Below are 20,969 nucleotides of genomic sequence, written 5' to 3'. Positions count from 1 at the left end.
CACTTCGGCATACTCTAGCACACGAACAAACAGCAGCCGAACGTAACAGACAACTCACCTCGACGCAGAAGGCCAACCCGGAGATTCCACCAACGAAGCCCTGTGCTATTGTCGGGAAACGACCCCACGTGCAGCGTCGCTTCGGAGGAGCTTATCGGTCCGCTGCGGAGAGTGATGATGATTAGAGCTCTCTCTATCTCACGCGCACACAAACGCGCACACACACACACGCAGGTTGTTGAGCCAATGTGCCACATTGGAGCTGGCCGACCCACGGGTCGGAGAGTCAACGCGCCAGGTTGGAGCTGGCCGGCACGCACGCACGCACACGCACACACACACAGAACAGTATAAACACAAACACACATACAGAAACAGCTCTAATGTCAAACAACTATGGCTTTGCAAGGAAATGAGGTCGAGGTTGGTCGTTTCAGTGAAGGAATGTATGTCAAGTCTGAGCACCACGTACACGAAAGCCTGGCCAGAACATGTGGTGTGTGCATGGACGTCATACTCACCAAACAGAATCCCTCGGAGCGCGTCTTTGCCATCTTACCGAACTGCCAACATTGCTTCTGCCTGCACTGTATACGAACCTGGAGAAGAAAGACAGATGTTGTGTCATACAACGCGGCGCAGGGATGTCCTGAATGTCGGACTGTGTCCTTTTATTTCATACCGTCTAACTGCTGGGTGACAGATCACGACGAAAAGAACGAGATCATCAGTCTCTACAAAACGAGTCTTCTGTCCAAAATAACATGCAAATATTTTCTCAAAGGCAACTGTGTATTTGGGCCGGACTGTTTCTATAAGCACAGTGCAGTATCGCCCAACAGACCACTGTTTTACTAGCGGATCGACACAGCCAGCGCAGAGAAGTGACTGTGGACAGTGTTACACGGCCTGCAAGTGACTGCAAGCATCCTATTTGGAGATGCCGTGATTCATAATACTACTGTGCTTGTCTGGGTTGTGCATTGAGGCTGCGTTTGGTGTCTCGACCCCTCCCATTTGTACCTGCTGCATGTATCTATCTACTACACGTGTCTCTGTTGAACAGTCACTATTTTTGATGGTATTGCTGAATGTATAAAATCTTTCCTTTGTGTGTGTGAGAGCTGTAATCATTTGACCCAATGTTTATTCGAACACTAACAAACAGAATCACACTGCTGTTTAAATGTTGACAATAAATTTTTTTTATTACATGCCGCAGTTGGTACAATATCGTTGTACATTTGTTGTCAGTCAAATAACTGTCATATGCACTTGTTACAATATCTTCATACATTAGTTGTCTTGCATTGTACAATTCTCAAGTAAAGTCCAGTCTTCTTCTCAACTCAAGTCTTCGTCTCACACATCGGTGAGACATACTTGGTTCACAAAGTTTCACTGGGGCTCCCAGTCTGGCTTTGACAGGAACCCGAGTCCCGTTCGAGGTACACTGCTTATTCCTGCGTGGCGTACGGTACATATTCACAGCTTCAAACTCAGACGACAAGTTTATGCAAATACGGTCCTCGCCACCCGCACGGTTCAAAGCGGACCGATCTCGACGTCTCACCCCGAGACGACTTTTAACCGGAGCTCTGGGTGGCACTGGTGACACGGCAAGCTGCTCCATGGGCGAAACGCCCTCTTCTGTGGGATAGCCCCGTGTCTCTTGAGCCAGTGTAGATGTAGTCTCACCACAGGCAGCCTCAGTCGCCAGGCCCTGGTCTTTATCCAACACTCGTAAAGAGTTCTCGTGTGTTCTATCCATAAGTCGTTTCGAATACAACACGCTTCTAAGTTGATTACACAATCTTTGATGTAGAACGGCGAATTCCTCACCGTATTGATGCAGAGCGTGGTGACGCGTCATGCCCAAGAAGGTTGTGAAAGACGTGTTCTTAAACCGATCGCACAAATGTCCAAGGCTCCAGGTGGTCAGGTAATGGTGCACAGCCATAGCTTGTGTACGAGGTCTAACTGGAGCAGCTGTGTTGGATGAGACTTTGTTTCTTGGGTGGCTGTATGGTACTCTGGGTCGGCTGTGTAATGTAGCCAGGTCGGCTGGGCAATGTAGCCAGGTCGGCTGGGAAATGTAGCCAGGTCGGCTGGGTAATGTAGCCAGGTCGGCTGGGAAATGTAGCCAGGTCGGCTGGGCAATGTAGCCAGGTCGGCTGGGTAATGTAGCCAGGTCGGCTGGGAAATGTAGCCAGGTCGGCTGGGCAATGTAGCCAGGTCGGCTGGGCAATGTAGCCAGGTCGGCTGGGTAATGTAGCCTGGTCGGCTGGGCAATTTAGCCAGGTCGGCTGGGCAATGTAGCCAGGTCGGCTGGGCAATGTAGCCAGGACGGCTGGGAAATGTAGCCGGTCGGCTGGGCAATATAGCCAGGTCGGCTGGGCAATGTAGCCAGGTCGGCTGGGCAATGTAGCCAGGACGGCTGGGAAATGTAGCCAGGTCGGCTTGGTAATGTAGCCAGGACGGCTGGGAAATGTAGCCGGTCGGCTTGGAAATTACCAAGCCAGGTCGGCTTGGTAATGTAGCCAGGACGGCTGGGAAATGTAGCCAGGTCGGCTGGGCAATGTAGCCAGATCGGCTGGGTAATGTAGCCAGGTCGGCTGGGCAATGTAGCCATCGGCTGGGCAATGTAGCCAGGTCGGCTGGGAAATGTAGCCAGGTCGGCTGGGCAATGTAGCCAGGTCGGCTGGGTAATGTAGCCTGGTCGGCTGGGCAATTTAGCCAGGTCGGCTGGGAAATGTAGCCAGGTCGGCAGGGTAATGTAGCCAGGTCGGCTGGGAAATGTAGCCAGGTCGGCTGGGAAATGTAGCCAGGTCGGCTGGGCAATGTAGCCAGGTCGGCTGGGCAATGTAGCCAGGTCGGCTGGGTAATGTAGCCAGGTCGGCTGGGAAATGTAGCCAGGTCGGCTGGGCAATGTAGCCAGGTCGGCTTGGAAATATAGTGTGAGCAATTAGAAATTATTTTACTGCTATTGTTAATCATAATCATTATTACCATTGCATTAATAATACAATCTGCAGTATTGATATTGTATTCAGATGTTTCAACATATTGGTACCCGATTAGCCTTTACTACAGGTGCAGTTATAACCACTCTAAACTGTTGAGTTGAATCTATAATCCTAAATGCTTTTGAATGCTTGTTATAATCTGAAATGTGTATGTGCTGGCCTTCTGTCTGGTGGAAAAGGTTACAAGTTGAAAATGAGTGCAGTTCATGATGACACACAAACACACAGTAGACCTTATCTCATTTATAGGTGAGAGGTTAATCATGTTTGCCTGTAACTCTAAAATTGTCTCTGTAAAAGAGGAATAGTTTGTTGCTGTCTCTGCAAACAGAGGAACAGTTTGGTTTTCCAGACGGGAAGTGAAAGTCAGAAGGCTGAAGCATCTGCTGTGGAGATGGAGACAATGTTATTTTTAAACTGTGTTAAGTCATTGTGGTTTTGAAACCTATGAACTGTATCTGAGTGACGTTTAGGGGTGTAGTAAATTTAAGCCCAGAAAGGTATAAAACACCTGCTTATGCTCTGTAAGTTGGGGATCGGCGCTGTCTGCGTACAGCGGGCGGTCTTCCCACGCGTGTCATTAAAATCATCGTTTGACTCCACCCGGCCGGACCAGTGTTGTTATTATGGAAGTTGATTACCTCCTCTATCCCTCCTCAATATTGAACCTTAACAGTAGCCAGGTCGGCTGGGTAATGTAGCCAGGTCGGCTGGGAAATGTAGCCAGGTCGGCTGGGTAATGTAGCCAGGTCGGCTGGGTAATGTAGCCAGGTCGGCCTGGTAAGGTAGCCAGGTCGGCCGGCTAATGTAGCCAGGTCGGCTGAGCAATGTAGCCAGGTCGGCTGGGCAATGGAGCCAGGTCGGCTGGGCAATGTAGCCAGGTCGGCTGGGAAATGTAGCCAGGTCGGCTGGGAAATGTAGCCAGGTCGGCTGGGAAATGTAGCCAGGTCGGCTGGGCAATGTAGCCAGGTCGGCTGGGCAATGTAGCCAGGTCGGCTGGGTAATGTAGCCAGGTCGGCTGGGAAATGTAGCCAGGTCGGCTGGGCAATGTAGCCAGGTCGGCTTGGAAATATAGTGTGAGCAATTAGAAATTATTTTACTGCTATTGTTAATCATAATCATTATTACCATTGCATTAATAATACAATCTGCAGTATTGATATTGTATTCAGATGTTTCAACATATTGGTACCCGATTAGCCTTTACTACAGGTGCAGTTATAACCACTCTAAACTGGTGAGTTGAATCTATAATCCTAAATGCTTTTGAATGCTTGTTATAATCTGAAATGTGTATGTGCTGGCCTTCTGTCTGGTGGAAAAGGTTACAAGTTGAAAATGAGTGCAGTTCATGATGACACACAAACACACAGTAGACCTTATCTCATTTATAGGTGAGAGGTTAATCATGTTTGCCTGTAACTCTAAAATTGTCTCTGTAAAAGAGGAATAGTTTGTTGCTGTCTCTGCAAACAGAGGAACAGTTTGGTTTTCCAGACGGGAAGTGAAAGTCAGAAGGCTGAAGCATCTGCTGTTGAGATGGAGACAATGTTATTTTTAAACTGTGTTAAGTCATTGTGGTTTTGAAACCTATGAACTGTATCTGAGTGACGTTTAGGGGTGTAGTAAATTTAAGCAATGTAGCCAGGTCGGCTGGGCAATCTAGCCAGGTCGGCTGGGCAATGTAGCCAGGTCGGCTGGGTAATGTAGCCAGGTCGGCTGGGAAATGTAGCCAGGTCGGCTGGGCAATGTAGCCAGGTCGGCTGGGTAATGTAGCCAGGTCGGCTTGGTAATGTAGCCAGGTCGGCTGGGCAATGTAGCCAGGTCGGCTGGGCAATGTAGCCAGGTCGGCTGGGCAATGGAGCCAGGTCGGCTGGGCAATGTAGCCAGGTCGGCTGGGAAATGTAGCCAGGTCGGCTGGGCAATGTAGCCAGGTCGGCTGGGAAATGTAGCCAGGTCGGCTGGGCAATGTAGCCAGGTCGGCTGGGCAATGTAGCCAGGACGGCTGGGAAATGTAGCCGGTCGGCTGGGCAATGTAGCCAGGTCGGCTGGGAAATGTAGCCAGGTCGGCTGGGCAATGTAGCCAGGACGGCTGGGAAATGTAGCCGGTCGGCTGGGCAATGTAGTCAGGTCGGCTGGGCAATGTAGCCAGGTCGGCTGGGAAATGTAGCCAGGTCGGCTGGGAAATGTAGCCAGGTCGGCTGGGCAATGTAGCCAGGTCGGCTGGGAAATGTAGCCAGGTCGGTTGGGAAATGTAGCCAGGTCGGTTGGGCAATGTAGCCTGGTCGGCTGGGTAATGTAGCCAGGTCGGCTGGGCAATGTAACCAGGTCGGCTGGGAAATGTAGCCAGGTCGGCTGGGTAATGTAGCCAGGTCGGCTGGGTAATGTAGCCAGGTCGGCTGGGCAATGTAGCCAGGTCGGCTGGGCAATGTAGCCAGGTCGGCTGGGAAATGTAGTGTGAGCAATTAGAAATTATTTTACTGCTATTGTTAATCATAATCATCATTACCATTGCATTAATAATACAATCTGCACTATTGATATTGTATTCAGATGTTTCAACATATTGGTTCCCGATTAGCCTTTACTACAGGTGCAGTTATAACCACTCTAAACTGTTGAGTTGAATCTATAATCCTAAATGCTTTTGAATGCTTGTTATAATCTGAAATGTGTATGTGCTGGCCTTCTGTCTGGTGGAAAAGGTTACAAGTTGAAAATGAGTGCAGTTCATGATGACACACAAACACACAGTAGACCTTATCTCATTTATAGGTGAGAGGTTAATCATGTTTGCCTGTAACTCTAAAATTGTCTCTGTAAAAGAGGAATAGTTTGTTGCTGTCTCTGCAAACAGAGGAACAGTTTGGTTTTCCAGACGGGAAGTGAAAGTCAGAAGGCTGAAGCATCTGCTGTTGAGATGGAGACAATGTTATTTTTAAACTGTGTTAAGTCATTGTGGTTTTGAAACCTATGAACTGTATCTGAGTGACGTTTAGGGGTGTAGTAAATTTAAGCAATGTAGCCAGGTCGGCTGGGCAATCTAGCCAGGTCGGCTGGGCAATGTAGCCAGGTCGGCTGGGTAATGTAGCCAGGTCGGCTGGGAAATGTAGCCAGGTCGGCTGGGCAATGTAGCCAGGTCGGCTGGGTAATGTAGCCAGGTCGGCTGGGTAATGTAGCCAGGTCGGCTGGGCAATGTAGCCAGGTCGGCTGGGCAATGTAGCCAGGTCGGCTGGGCAATGTAGTGTTACGGATTCAAATATTGGGGATGGATACAGGAGGAAAACCAAAAATAACCACACTGGTCCGGCCGGGTCAAGTCAAACGATGATTTAATGAACACACGCGTGGGAGATGGACACCATACAGCAGACAGCATCAGATCTCAAAATGGTGGAGCCTTGATCAAACTCTTATAGCCTCTATTGGCCCCCACCTAATCATAAAAGCCTAAACATTCACATTCTTTCTCACACAGAGCCTAAGCTACAACCTTGGCTCCCTGTTTATCTGCTCCTGCTAAGATGGGGCAGTATGCTCTGTTCTCTTCTAATCAGACAAATAAGGTGATGACTTTCTGTGAACAATATTTCTTATAACTCAGCAGTATAATGCATCATAAAACAATATCATCCATTCACAATAAATCAGCAGTCTAATGTAATGCAAATCAATTTACCAAATGTAATAGTTATCACCTTCTTCTAATTCAGGAGCATAATGCAAACTAAAACTACATAATAATTCACAATCTTTAATTAGGGGTCTAACATGGCATAAAATAATATTATAATCCGACAATTCCCCCTGATGAGCTCTTTGATTTGATTTGATTTGATTTGATTGAATCTTTATTTTGAACATGTTAAAAAAGTACATCAACATAGAATTAAAAGAGACAAATAAACAAAGCAAAACAAAAAGAAAACGAGCAACCACAGCTCTTTAGACTTAAAGAGCTCACTTACACCCTGCAATCCAGTGTTGCCCGGTTCATTTCTCCTTACTCCTTAGGCCCTTTGTCCCCCTGTTGGGTGAACCATATGTGAGATGACCTCTGTGTTTGCGCAGTTCAGATGCAAGAAAAACTTTTATTACAACAACAATAGTAGGTACAGATGATACTCCCATCACTCCCCAGTTTTCCCACAGCTTTATTTCGGTGCTACCTTATACCCTCCAAACGTACTCGGACTAGAACCTCTGTCCGAGGAGCTTTTAACCTTTATTTTATTGCTGTAGGCACCAGTGTCTTCCAGTCGGGTGATCCTCTGTTCTTGTTTCCTTCAACCTCAGGGGTTAGACAACCCTTCAGTCGTTGCACAGATCAGGGGATTATTCTGCCCCGATTTCAAACAATGATCTGTGTATTCTGGGATCACAGCTGTGTTCCCCAGGAAAAGGAACAGAAAGGTGTTCTCCTTATGACCAACAGCCTCTCGAACGTCGTTGGTGTGGTGTTCCTGGATTTCCGTCAACCCCTTCATGATTATTGCTGTGTTTATGGGATCCATCCTTTTGAGGTGACTAACTGGAGCCCAAAATGCCATGACACTTGAACCCAGTTGATGTTTCCGCAGTCACCGTATCTGTCTCTGCTGCCAAGGATCCTCGTATATCTGTGACCTCGTCTGGTGTCTGTTCCTTTCTCTGTAAGAGACAGAAAACCAAAACACCTCTCTTCCCAGCTCTAACAATCTAATGTTGCTGTCTACTGATCTTTTGGTGATTCAGAATTTGTTTAGGATATTCAGAATGTCCCAAGGACCTATCCTAATTTAGTGTATGTGTGTGTAAGCGTGTTTGCATTTAGCCTGCTGCACTCAAGGCATTTCCTACACTTTATCAGTCCGGACTATCGCCGAACAAAGCTTCTGACCTTCAAAAAACCGAGTGCCAACTCATTATAAGCACATTTGCAAGATATGTATAAAAATGATTAAAACCACTCATTCTAATAAAAGACATAAACAAATTAGCCATTTCTAATTCTAACATGTGTCCATTCAATGAAGCTAGAAAATTAAAAGAAAAGGTTAGTGACCTCATATCTCAGAAAGTATCAGACTTTCTCCTATCCAGTGTCGTTGCTCCAGTCTTGTTATCCTGTGTTAGGGAATGAAATCAATTTAATTGTCATGTTAGATCTGTTCAACTCCTGGCTCCGCCCAGAGCCTGCGTCTTCACAATCGTCTACAAACAAAACCTGTATTATTATGAACTTCACTTCAACATGAACTTGTTGACTACTTTTGACACCTGTAGATAGAAGATTAACATGGGGTTATAACAACCACTGTAATACAAATGTTAATGTAATGTCAATATCTTCAATAAATGTTCAATGCAATGCTTGTTATATGATTCTGATGTAACAATAATGCTAATGCTAAAATAACAGTAAAACACACCCTTTTTATCCCTTACTGACCACAGCAGGGGCCTCTATGTTTTAATTCAGCCATGAAGCTCACCTGATTCATCACTGAGCCCCACCGGCACTGGCATTTGACAGGGTGGCGCTGCATATTCTTCCTTTAATGTCACTATTTTCAATCTCTTAATTAGAGTGCTTAAACATGAAGTAGACTACGTCCACTACAAGTCAATACAACTGTGAATGTGGCCAATTATCAATCTATTACCAATCAATAACAAACGACAGCTTTTATTTTATGCATGCTTTTAGTCAACCACTCACCCACAGGATCTTCAATCCCAGAAAATTCCTTCTCCTCATTTAATGAGTCTGTCCTCCTTCCATGCCCTGGTAACTGGTCCATCCAGAGCCATATCATCTTGAAATATACATACAACAAGCCAAACCACACCTTGGTCACACCAACCCTTTTCCGCCCTGAAGATGTCCAACGCCATCTTAGTCTGGACTGTCAAAAGTGACTTTAACGCTGATTGTTCCGACAATCCATTTACAACATTTCCTGGTCAGATTAGCCAATCCCTGCACACTGGAATAAACATAATCAACATGATCAACATTTTCCTGCGTATTATTTCACCATCTTATTGATTCCAACGCTCCATCCTTATGTGGTTTGCTACATTATGTTTATCTAGAACTCCACTCTGTCTCTAAATGTTTGAAGAATTTTTCATGTTTGGGGTCAAGTTTTAAGAATTTGACCATACGTGAAATTAATGATGTTATCACCCCCATCGGGGCTTACCTTTCCCACTTCTGATGATATTCCTCCCTATTCTTTGCAAGTACCCGCTTTTGGTGGCGAGAAACTGTTGGTGTGGTCAAGTGGGCGCTGTAAAAACAAAAGCTCAGGACAGAACAGTTATCAGTCATGTACTTCATACAAAATTAGCATATATTAAATTTCATATTGATCCTCTGAGTGTAATGGTACATTTTAATTTGAATTTATCAAAGCTAAACACAATAATTTTTCTTTATTTTGCTCTTGTTCTTGTGCAGCACCACATCTCAGCACATGCCCCTGTCGGTTCTATCCTACTTTTCTAAATTATTGACTATTTCAATGGAGAACCTAAATGACGTGGACCAAGGTTTGTCATTACATATCTCTATTTTGAATGTGACAAGTCTATCATTCCCCTGTTATTCATAGACATCAGTAGAGTTTTTTGACTTTTTCTATCAAAATTAATTGGCTTTTTACAGTGGCCTGCTATGGTTAATAATAACATGTTCAGTCTTGAGTGAAATCAAAGCTTCTCTTCACTTTAGCATTTAACATTCCCAACAATATAATGTGATGCATTAATCGAAACACAGCTAATAAAACACTATTTTCTTGATGGAAACATCAGTAACTCAAAATTAGCAACCAAAGGGTTAAGTCTGCAGTTCACACTCATGTGAAGCTACAGCCTCCCCCTTTAGTCTCTGTCCTCCTTCTACTCCTGCAAAAACAAAACAAAGCGAGACAAAACATCCACCCTTCTTTTACAGGCTGGGTGAATTGTTTGTGGACAGTTACTAATCCTAAAGTCGGTACCGTTTTTGTCTCAGTATCAAGTCAGTTTAAACTTTTAGTTGTCAGTCCATCACAGTCCAGTCACATGCATACATCCACACATTCATACCAGATATTGCTGATAATGGAGTCTCACACGCAACCTATTCGAGCCCCCATCACCAGCAAGATGACGTCATCATTTTAAAGGAAAACAGTTCCTTGTTTTTTGGACTGGATTGACTCGCTGCAATCCTTTTAGGCTCAGGACTTCTCATGTGATCAATGTCCCATATAAGTGAATTTCTCCAGAGCCCATTATAATCATGGAGAAAAATACTTTGCGACTGTTTCTAGTAATCATGTTTTATAGCGCTTTAAAGTTTAATCTCTCAGGCCTGGATTAAAGAGCTGATTTGTTAAATCAGGAACTCACAAAATACCAAAATATCACCACCGGTGGATCACTCCTCTCAGATGTTCTTATTTCAGTGCACTGTAACAAAAGCAAAAACAAACGTAACCAATAAAATACTCATATAATAACAAATACTGGGGCCCGTTAGAAACATGTCCAAGCATAAAACCATCTTTCTCTCTCTTAGAGAAAGAAAACAATCCAAACCTCACTGATAAAATCAACCTAGTGTTAAGCAAAACCCAAAATCAACCAAAACTTCACCAGAAAGTTTTTCTCTGTCCAGGGACAATATTGTGTAAGCATACAGGTACCGTAACTTCTTTTGCACTGACAAAAACATGTTGGACTTATTTGATTCAATCGTGGACACTAGTTGCACACAAATGTTTTGCTTTGGTAGAAACTTAAACAACTGAGTTAAATCAACACAACCTTTTCATATTCAGTAAACCTGTGCATTTTGAGTTCATAAAACACGATTAAGACATGTTCAGATGGAGTAAGTTAAGCTCCTGGAATATTTTAATCCTTCACAATTCTGTCATTTTATTTCAACACTATTCAATAACTTTTATCCAAATTCTACTTGGTCCCTTAAATACTACATGTTGTCTTCATATTGCCTACGGTTCAACAAAGTCTAAATTCTGGTTACCATAAAAATTAAATGGGTCTACAACAACTACCATCCTCCTATCTTTATTCTAATTGCACGAGGGCTGGGAAATAACTCTAAAGTGATAGGTTACGAGGCAGGGTGCACCCCGAACAGGTCACCAGTCTATCACCTAGAAACAAACAACCATTTACACTTACATTCACGGATAATTTAGAATCATCAATTAACCTAACTCTAATAGCTTCATGACTTTTCACTGTGGCAGGAAACCAGAATACCCAGAGAGAAACCACTGCAAACTAACCAGACTGTGGACTTGCACCCAGAACCTTCTTACTGTGGAGCAACAGCACTCACCAGCATGCCAACCATGTAGGAAATACAGGGAAGCTATGATTTCCTGTTGAATTTTGTACAGATCTTTAAAGCCTGAGGCAATTGTGTTAAATACACGTGGGATGCTTACGTAAATCCAAGGGCTAGCCCCCTTTTCTTTTTTTTATTTTATATTTTATTATTTATTTATTTATTTATTTATTTATTTTTCAGTGTGTTCCTCCTTCAATTAAATCTCAATCACAAAAATGTGGTGCTCCGAAGTAAGGCTCACACCGTTAATTCATCATTTTCACTCTGTACCACTGCTCCTTATCAGGCTGTGTGAAGCACAGTAAACAATTCAGTCGAGGCCTTGAGCCATAAACAGACATCACTCACAGACATTGTTTTCATAACCAAACTGCTTTAGACCCTGTCCCCTAAATCTACACAAATGCCCTCTGGGTGACATGAAATGCATTTAACCAATTAACAATCAATGGCTTCTTGTTGTTGTAACAAATTCTGTATTTGGACGTTTGTGTGCAGCATTTTGCGTATCAGCATAGCATTTGTTAGTAAAGCATTCTTCATTGCATCAGCGTGTGTGTGTATCACTCTTCATTGCACAAGCGTGTGCATGTGTGTGTGTGTGTGGATCACTTCTCAGTGAATTGAATCAGCATTTCGATTTGTGTGCGTGTGTGTGTGTCATTTCTCAGTCAATCAACGAGTGCATATGTGTTCATATGTGTGTTTCTCTTGCTTCTGAGTCAGTGTATGTAAATGTGTGTGTTTGTGTTCATCACTTTCCTGTTCTGGTGTTCTGGGTAAACCATGGCCTGAAGCGCGCTATGGGGTCCTGCCCTCCCCCTTTTCAGTCCGTTTGGGTCCATTGGTGCTGCTGCCCAAAGTTCTGTCCATACTGGTTCTGACCCCAATTGAGGCAGTCCTTTTCTCCAGTTTCCTGCATCTTCTTCTTGTCCAGCTCCTCCTTAACTTGACCCTTTTTGCTTCTGTAGGTCCTTCAGGGTTTGCTCCTGCTGTTGGAGCTTCTCGTCAGGTTTGGCAACCTCCTGCTCCAGGAAGCTCCGGCCTGATTTCAAGTCCTGTATCTGGGACTCCAAGCCTGACTGATGAGTTCGATCAGCAGCCAGCTCCTCCTGAGGCATGCTCAGTTTCTGCTCTGATGCCTTGAGCTCTCACTGAGGGCAGAAACCTCAGAGTCTTTTCCGTACACGTCAGATTGAAGTTTATTGATGTTTTCCTTGCTTTGTTCCACGGCCTTCTGCAGCTCTGCTGTTCGGCTCTTCTCAGAGGTCAACTCCTGGCTGAGCCCCGACACCTGTGCCTTCAGCTTATGTTCTTCTGCTGCTTTTGTCCAATCTGAGGTGCCTCCTGACCTCAGTTACTCCTCATGTCTCTGGCACGCCCTTTTTGCTGCCTGATCCTCCGTGTTGGTCCGTCACTGTCCTGCACAGGTTTAATGCAGTGTTGTTAAGGTCAGCATTTTTTGCTCGGCCTCACTTTTCATCCGGGCTTAATAGGCGTCTCGTCACACCTCTGTCAGCTGAAGCTGTCTGGAAATCTCCCCCGTGTAGTAAAACGGGCCTTGGATTTAACGTTCTCCGTCTCCGCTGCATGAGATCTTTTCCTGCAGCACTGTTGACATTTTCAGGTTGTTGTTGTGGGTCCAGCTGCTGTAGCATTTGGTCAGGGTCACATCAAAGATGGTAGAAGGGAGAGCAAAGATGGTAGAGGGGAGAGCAGGAGTCCAGGTCAGCCTCGGCTTTCCGGGCCGACAAAGCAGCCTGTAATTAAGCATAAAGAGAAAAAACAAAAACAAAACAAAAACAGACGAACAGGAAAATGATGTTGTTTGAAAATAATGTTGTTTTGGCTGTGTTATTCAGAGAGGGGCCAGGCCCTGTGTCAGCCTTCTCCCCCCCTTTTTTTTGTTTTTTCTCACAATATAATCAACTCCTAACCCACCAAGTTGACAGGACAACACAGGTACACGTTAAAATTCTTAAGATCATGTTTAATAATTCAAAAAAGGAATTTTATTTCATTCAATAATCACTTGTATTAATCAATCAGAAGAAAACATGTCACAATTTGACTCTTTTAACCACTAAATTTGTTGTTTCATCACTGGTTGTTCATACCAGTGTCTGTCTTTTTGAAGTCAATTTGTTGTCCTGCAACCCAGAGAGTTTATTTGTTAGTAGTGGATAGACTTTATCATTTAACATCAGGTGTATGTTAAGTTTTGCTGCTTTAACCTTGCTGGAAAATCTTCACATGTTCATGAATGTAAGCTGTTTCTTCATTGCGTGTATGTGCGTTTGTGGGTGGGTTATTTTAACTTTTTTCTCAAACAAGGCATTTCTCTAATTGTGTGTGTTTTTAGTTTTGTTTCCCAAATTTTGATTTCCCACCTTAAATAACAGCATTCCATGTCTTCAGCCAGGAATTGGAGCTTGCTTGTGAGATTCAGGGACACATGGTGCCAAAAACAATTCAGTGAAAAACTTGCCTGAAAATTTCCAGTGATGGTAACTGTTAACTGGAGGAGTAGATGTCCTTTAAGCTTCTTTTTCGGGTGGGGACAAAGTGAGAGGTCAAACTGTAAAATTTTTGAGCCAGAGCTTGGCCTGTGTGTCGTCCCAATTTTATTAATCTATCCTTTTGCCGCTGTACTCAGGTCTCCAGGTTGAGAGAAATCCACCTGTATTAAGAGACTAAAACATTCATTTACTATTTTTCTTACAACATCCATTTAGTTCATCTGCCTAGATTTTACTCTCTCTCTTGGTGCATAGTTCACACAGTCAGGCAGTTGCCTTTTATGGGCATGCAAGTTTCCGGTCACTTACCCCCAGCAGCTGCGAAGCCGTCTCTCCCATATCAAAACTCAGCCAAACACTAAACATTCACCGTAGTCATTCAAAACTTTATTTGTAATATTATAATCAGCAAAATCAGCGTTTTAATTACAGGCATGTATCATTATTTGCAAATCATACTTATAAAACTCAATAACACGCTAAACAGGAAGTCCTCTGTGGGCTTCACAGCAGCCACCTCATTTGCATGTTCACACACTATCTAAAAATAGCTTGCAGCGCTGCAGCGCGCTGTCGTCACACACAGCCTCGTTTCACACTCAACTTTCTATTATATTACAAAGACGTCTTATATTTACACTCACTCTCAGGCCTGAAAGTTTTAGTGCCTACACAATTTTGACAAATTTAAGATAACGGGTCCAACCGAAGAAAGTCCAACTTTTTTGTAATCAATTAACCAGTATCAGCCTCTAACTGTATCTGGCCTCATCTCTAAAGTCCCTAACTCAATTTAAAGTGTCCAAAAAAGCGCAGATAAGGAGCCTCTAACTCCTAGCTTGTTCCAGGATGCCCTGTACCCCACAGTCAAGCCAACTGAACTAACCCTGTTCGCCGACAGGTCAAGGTCGCGCGTCCACGGCCAGGAGGGAGCGTAACCTCCAGGCTATGCGCCTCTTAGTGGCCTCTAACCACCGTTCTCACAAAATTTATAATACTTTTAAACTGCCGTCAACCCTCTAAAACAAGAGTATGACTGACGCAGATGCTACGTTATGGACAATGGAGCCTCTAACTCTCAACATGGCCAACACAGATGCAATCCTTTAAACCAATGGAGCCTCTAACTCACAAACTGACCAATTCCCTATCAAACTACCTGAGCCTCTAACTCAGTATTATTTTACTTTACCTTGAGCCTCTAACTCAGTATTATTTTCCTTTATCTTGAGCCTCTAACTCAGTATTGTAACTTATAAGCTTATTTCAAGTTTCAAAACTCATGAGATTTTTCATCAAAATCAAAACAGGCCTTCACCAGTAATTTCAGTGAGTAGACTTTTAATTTATACAGTCCAATTTGGCACAGTTTGGATTTACATTCAACAGGTTGTGCCTCACCTTTAAATGTGCCGGCTTGCCCACTCACGTCAGACCACTGGCTCGTGCCTGCCCGTTCAACCACCTCGGACCGTCCAGACCTCCAAAACTTCCATCCCAATACCACAGGACGAGCCCCCAAAACTGTTACGGATTCAAATATTGGGGATGGATACAGGAGGAAAACCAAAAATAACCACACTGGTCCGGCCGGGTCAAGTCAAACGATGATTTAATGAACACACGCGTGGGAGATGGACACCATACAGCAGACAGCATCAGATCTCAAAATGGTGGAGCCTTGATCAAACTCTTATAGCCTCTAGTGGCCCACACCTAATCATAAAAGCCTAAACATTCACATTCTTTCTCACACAGCGCCTAAGCTATAACCTTGGCTCCCTGTTTATCTGCTCCTGCTAAGATGGGGCAGTATGCTCTGTTCTCTTCTAATCAGACAAATAAGGTGATGACTTTCTGTGAACAATATTTCTTATAACTCAGCAGTATAATGCATCATAAAACAATATCATCCATTCACAATAAATCAGCAGTCTAATGTAATGCAAATCAATTTACCAAATGTAATAGTTATCACCTTCTTCTAATTCAGGAGCATAATGCAAACTAAAACTACATAATAATTCACAATCTTTAATTAGGGGTCTAACATGGCATAAAATAATATTATAATCCGACAGTAGCCAAGTCTGCTGGGTAATGTAGCCAGGTCGGCTGGGCAATGTAGCCAGGTCGGCTGGGTAATGTAGCCAGGTCGGCTGGGAAATGTAGTTTGAGCAATTAGAAATTATTTTACTGCTATTGTTAATCATAATCATCATTACCATTGCATTAATAATACAATCTGCAGTATTGATATTGTATTCAGATGTTTAAACAAATTGGTACCCGATTAGCCTTTACTACAGGTGCAGTTATAACCACTCTAAACTGTTGAGTTGAATCTATAATCCTAAATGCTTTTGAATGCTTGTTATAATCTGAAATGTGTATGTGCTGGCCTTCTGTCTGGTGGAAAAGGTTACAAGTTGAAAATGAATGCAGTTCATGATGACACACAAACACACAGTAGACCTTATCTCATTTATAGGTGAGAGGTTAATCATGTTTGCCTGTAACTCTAAAATTGTCTCTGTAAAAGAGGAATAGTTTGTTGCTGTCTCTGCAAACAGAGGAACAGTTTGGTTTTCCAGACGGGAAGTGAAAGTCAGAAGGCTGAAGCATCTGCTGTGGAGATGGAGACAATGTTATTTTTAAACTGTGTTAAGTCATTGTGGTTTTGAAACCTATGAACTGTATCTGAGTGACGTTTAGGGGTGTAGTAAATTTAAGCCCAGAAAGGTATAAAACACCTGCTTATGCTCTGTAAGTTGGGGATCGGCGCTGTCTGCGTACAGCGGGCGGTCTTCCCACGCGTGTCATTAAAATCATTGTTTGACTCCACCCGGCCGGACCAGTGTTGTTATTATGGAAGTTGATTACCTCCTCTATCCCTCCTCAATATTGAACCTTAACAGTAGCCAGGTCGGCTGGGTAATGTAGCCAGGTCGGCTGGGCAATTTAGCCAGGTCGGCTGGGCAATGTAGCCAGGTCGGCTGGGAAATGTAGCCAGGTCGGCTGGGCAATGTAGCCAGGTCGGCTGGGTAATGTAGCCAGGTCGGCTGGGCAATGTAGCCAGGCCGGCTGGGCTATGTAGCCAGGTCGGCTGGGCAATGTAGCCAGGTCGGCTGGGAAATGTAGCCTGGTCGGCTGGGAAATGTAGCCAGGTCGGCTGGGTAATGTAGCCAGGTCTGCTGGGAAATGTAGCCAGGTAGGCTGGGCAATGTAGCCAGGTCGGCTGGGCAATGTAGCCAGGTCTGCTGGGAAATGTAGCCAGGTAGGCTGGGTAATGTAGCCAGGTTTGCTGGGTAATGTAGCCAGGTCGGCTGGGCAATGTAGCCAGGTCGGCTGAGAAATGTAGCCAGGTCGGCAGGGTAATGTAGCCAGGTCGGCTGGGCAATGTAGCCAGGTCGGCTGGGAAATGTAGCTAGGTCGGGTGGGAAATGTAGCCAGGTCGGCAGGGTAATGTAGCCAGGTCGGCTGGGCAATGTAGCCAGGTCGGCTGGGAAATGTAGCCAGGTCGGCTGGGTAATGTAGCCAGGTCGGCAGGGAAATGTAGCCAGGTCGGCTGGGTAATGTAGCCAGGTCGGCTGGGAAATGTAGCCAGGTCGGCTGGGCAATGTAGCCAGGTTGGCTGGGTAATGTAGTTTGAGCAATTAGAAATTATTTTACTGCTATTGTTAATCATAATCATCATTACCATTGCATTAATAATACAGTCTGCAGTATTGATATTGTATTCAGATGTTTAAACATATTGGTACCCGATTAGCCTTTACTACATGTGCAGTTATAGCCACTCTAAACTGTTGAGTTGAATCTATAATCCTAAATGCTTTTGAATGCTTGTTATAATCTGAAATGTGTATGTGCTGGCCTTCTGTCTGTTGGAAAAGGTTACAAGTTGAACATGAGTGCAGTTCATGATGACACACAAACACACAGTAGACTTTATCTCATTTATAGGTGAGAGGTTAATCATGTTTGCCTGTAACTCTAAAATTGTCTATGTAAAAGAGGAATAGTTTCTTGCTGTCTCTGCAAACAGAGGAACAGTTTGGTTTTCAAGACGGGAAGTGAAAGTCAGAAGGCTGAAGCATCTGCTGTGGAGATGGAGACAATGTTATTTTTAAACTGTGTTAAGTCATTGTGGTTTTGAAACCTATGAACTGTATCTGAGTGACGTTTAGGGGTGTAGTAAATTTAAGACCAGAAAGATATAAAATGCCTGCTTATGCTCTGTAAGATGGGGATCGGCGCTGTCTGCGTACAGCGGGCGGTCTTCCCACGCGTGTCATTAAAATCATCGTTTGACTCCACCCGGCCGGAGCAGTGTTGTTATTATGGAAGTTGATTACCTCCTCTATCCCTCCTCAATATTGAACCTTAACAGTAGCCAGGTCGGCTGGGCAATGTAGCCAGGTCGGCTGGGCAATGTATCCAGGTCGGCTGGGAAATGTAGCCAGGTCGGCTGGGCAATGTAGCCAGGTCGGCTGGGTAATGTAGCCAGGTTTGCTGGGCAATGTAGCCAGGTCGGCTGGGAAATGTAGCCAGGTCGGCTGGGCAATGTTGCCAGGTCGGCTGGGTAGTGTAGCCAGGTCGGCTGGGTAATGTAGCCAGGTCGGCTGGGCAATGTAGCCAGGTCGGCTGGGAAATGTAGCCAGGTCGGCTGGGCAATGTAGCCAGGTCGGCTGGGTAATGTATCCAGGTCGGCTGGGCAATGTAGCCAGGTCGGCTGGGCAATGAATCCATGTCGGCTGGGTAATGTAGCCAGGTCGGCTGGGAATTGTAGCCAGGTCGGCTGGGCAATGTATCCAGGTCGGCTGGGAAATGTAGCCAGGTCGGCAGGGTAATGTAGCAAGGTCGGCTGGGCAATGTAGCCAGGTCCGCTGGGAAATGTAGCCAGGTCGGCTGGGCAATGTAGCCAGGTCGTCAGGGAAATGTAGCCAGGTCGGCTGGGTAATGTAGCCAGGTCGGCTGGGCAATGTAGCCAGGTCGGCTGGGCAATGTAGCCAGGTCTGCTGGGAAATGTAGCCAGGTCGGCTGGGCAATGTAGCCAGGTCGGCTGGGAAATGTAGCCAGGTCGGCTTGGAAATGTAGCCAGGTCGGCTGGGCAATTTAGCCAGGTCGGCTGGGTAATGTAGCCAGGTCGGCTGGGAAATGTAGCCAGGTCGGCTGGGCAATGTAGCCAGGTCGGCTGGGAAATGTAGCCAGGTCGGCAGGGAAATGTAGCCAGGTCGGCTGGGTAATGTAGCCAGGTCGGCTTGGAAATGTAGCCATGTCGGCTGGGCAATGTAGCCAGGTCGGCTGGGCAATGTAGCCAGGTCGGCTGGGAAATGTAGCCAGGTCTTCTGGGCAATGTAGCCAGGTCGGCTGGGCAATGTAGCCAGGTCGGCTGGGAAATGTAGCCAGGTCGGCTGGGCAATGTAGCCAGGTCGGCTGGGAAATGTAGCCAGGTCGGCTGGGAAATGTAGCCAGGTCGGCTGAGTAATGTAGCCAGGTCGGCTGGGTAATGTAGCCAGGTCGGCTGGGAAATGTAGTTTGAGCAATTAGAAATTATTTTACTGCTATTGTTAATCATAATCATCATTACCATTGCATTAATAATACAATCTGCAGTATTGATATTGTATTCAGATGTTTAAACAAATTGGTACCCGATTAGCCTTTACTACAGGTGCAGTTATAACCACTCTAAACTGTTGAGTTGAATCTATAATCCTAAATGCTTTTGAATGCTTGTTATAATCTGAAATGTGTATGTGCTGGCCTTCTGTCTGGTGGAAAAGGTTACAAGTTGAAAATGAATGCAGTTCATGATGACACACAAACACACAGTAGACCTTATCTCATTTATAGGTGAGAGGTTAATCATGTTTGCCTGTAAATCTAAAATTGTCTCTGTAAAAGAGGAATAGTTTCTTGCTGTCTCTGCAAACAGAGGAACAGTTTGGTTTTCCAGACGGGAATCTAAAGTCAGAAAGCTGAAGCATCTGCTTTGGAGATGGAGACAATGTTATTTTTAAACTGTGTTAAGTCATTGTGGTTTTGAAACCTATGAACTGTATCTGAGTGACGTTTAGGGGTGTAGTAAATTTAATTCCAGAAAGGTATAAAACACCTGCTTATGCTCTGTAAGTTGGGGATCGGCGCTGTCTGCGTACAGCGGGCGGTCTTCCCACGCGTGTCATTAAAATCATCGTTGACTCCACCCGGCCGGACCAGTGTTGGTATTATGGAAGTTGATTACCTCCTCTATCTCTCCTAAATATTGAACCTTAACAGTAGCCAGGTCGGCTGGGTAATGTAGCCAGGTCGGCTGGGCAATGTAGCCAGGTCGGCTGGGCAATGTAGCCAGGTCGGCTGGGAAATGTAGCCAGGTCGGCTGGGCAATGTAGCCAGGTCGGCTGGGCAATGAAGCCAGGTCGGCTGGGAAATGTAGCCAGGTCGGCTGGGCAATGTATCCAGGTCGGCTGGGCAATGTAGCCAGGTCGGCTGGGAAATGTAGCCAGGTCTGCTGGGCAATGTAGCCAGGTCGGCTGGGCAATGTAGCCAGGTCGGCTGGGAAATGTAGCCAGGTCGGCTGGGCAATGTAGCCAGGTCGGCTGGGTAATGTATCCAGGTCGGCTGGGCAATGTAGCCAGGTCGGCTGGGCAATGAAGCCAGGTCGGCTGTGAAATGTAGCCAGGTCGGCTGGGCAATGTAGCCAGGTCGGCTGGGTAATGTATCCAGGTCGGCTGGGCAATGTAGCCAGGTCGGCTGGGCAATGAAGCCAGGTCGGCTGGGAAATGTAGCCAGGTCGGCTGGGCAATGTATCCAGGTCGGCTGGGAAATGTAGCCAGGTCGGCTGGGCAATGTAGCCAGGTCGGCTGGGAAATGTAGCCAGGTCGGCTGGGAAATGTAGCCAGGTCGGCTGGGCAATGTAGCCAGGTCGGCTTGGTAATGTAGCCAGGTCGGCTGGGCAATGTAGCAAGGTCGGCTGGGCAATGTAGCCAGGTCGGCTGGGAAATGTAGCCAGGTCTGCTGGGCAATGTAGCCAGGTCGGCTGGGAAATGTAGCCAGGTCGGC

Source organism: Neolamprologus brichardi, chromosome 13 (genome assembly GCF_056152115.1).
Source record: "Neolamprologus brichardi isolate AB-2024 chromosome 13, ASM5615211v1, whole genome shotgun sequence".
NCBI classification, from domain to species: domain Eukaryota; kingdom Metazoa; phylum Chordata; class Actinopteri; order Cichliformes; family Cichlidae; genus Neolamprologus; species Neolamprologus brichardi.
This window is presented reverse-complemented; position numbering follows the sequence as displayed.